The following is a 1,721-nucleotide window of genomic DNA, read 5'->3' as shown; positions in this document are numbered from 1 at the left end:
AAGCATCCTTTAGTTGACAGAGATAGCTTTTCTACCCCATCACCATCTTCCTTTTGCAGATGCATAAAGTGAACTTCATCAAAGACAGAGGCTGAAACAGCATGTAGAATTTCAGAGTTCCAATCTCCTACACCACACTACCTTCTTCGAAATGTTTCAAGACACTTCTTGGTATTATGGGTACCAATTGATTCCTTTCACATGCACAGTAGAGACTCACTGAGGAATCCTAAAGGATGGATATGGAAAACCACGTTCTGTTCTCCTGCTACATTTGTAATGGAAGCTAATTTCTGACAGAGAGGTCCGTTAATTATACTGTACAATTGGTAGTAGAGCAAACATGATTTTTGTTTGCTTCTTGAAACAGGTTTGAAAAAAATGCCTGCTAAATAAGTAGCTGAGTCCTTTAGATGTTTCCTTATGAAGAACAAAGTACCTGTTTCTCAGGCTTACTCCCTGCTACGACCTGATATACAGTGCCACTGGATAACTCAGGACCTTGGGAAGTCTCCAGTCCGACCACTGCCTGGAGAAAGCTCAGCCATGGGGTTAGACCAGGGCTCAGGGCTTTATCCTGAGAGGGCTGGAAACCTTCCAGGGAAGGAGTCAGCAACACCCCTTGGGTCCTGTTCCCTCATGGGGAAAAAGTCTTGCCTTATCTCCCACCTACCTGACCCTACTCAGCCTTCTCCCTGCAGCTACTTCCAGCCCGACTGATGTTGCTGCCTGGCAGGCAGAGCCCCAGTGCCCCTGTCTCACTTGTGTGGGAGTCCTTTGGTCCCCTTCCTCACTCTGGTCCTGGCCCATCTGAATAGGGCATCCAGATAAGGTGCATTACTATAATCTCCTTGGTAGTGACCGAGCTCTTTAGAACCTGCTAGAGTTTGCTAAAAGCAAAAGCCTTTCAAACTCATGCTGTACTTCTGATTTTCCACAGGTTCAAGTAGATAAGTGTATGAATGAGAAGTACTCATTTTTCCCAAAGCTGCCCTTCTTATTTACACCTCCCCTCTTTCAAAGTGTTCCTGGACTTCTACTGTCACGGGTTTCTGTGAAAAATTCTCTTTTTTTTCTACTGTTTGATTTCACCTCCCGACTATTGCTTTCTTTTAGCTCTTTAGTGACAGTAGTTTGCTTTCATATCACAACTATTAAAAACAGTGTCCCAAGAGTTTGCAGTATGATTTATTTTCTCATCTCTAAAGTTCTCTTTCTTCATTCATGGTGCTTGAGAGCTACACAATTTAATTTGCAGTGCCACCTCTAAATGCCTGAAGTTCTCTTCTAGTCAGAGAGCTGAAACACTTTCCTCATTTGTGAGACGCAGTCCTACATAACCTGTATTTGAATGTTAATAAGAAATCAGACGCTGTGAAATGATACAAAATGTTGAAAAGAAAATGGCATACCTAATTAAACCCCTAATTTCTTTTCCATTCTAGGGAATTTATCACCTGCCTCTTTTAAAACCTTTGAATTCTTAGAAGAAAAGTTATTGAGTTACAGTATAAAATCTGGAGGAGGGGTAAAAAGTTCAACACTTGAGTCTTGTAAAGAGTCTCCAGAAAGACAAGAAAAAAATGGATGAAAAGATGTATTTTCTGAGTCATGCAGAATATCTTATGAAATGTTGCCTGTGTTTCTGTGCTGGTTTTGGATGGAGTAAGGTAACTTTTCTTCATACTGGCTAGTATGTCTATGTTTTGAATTTGTGCTGA

The sequence above is a fragment of the Myiozetetes cayanensis genome, unplaced genomic scaffold (genome assembly GCF_022539395.1).
Source record: "Myiozetetes cayanensis isolate MyiCay16 unplaced genomic scaffold, myiCay2020 scf49, whole genome shotgun sequence".
Taxonomy (NCBI): domain Eukaryota; kingdom Metazoa; phylum Chordata; class Aves; order Passeriformes; family Tyrannidae; genus Myiozetetes; species Myiozetetes cayanensis.
This window is presented reverse-complemented; position numbering follows the sequence as displayed.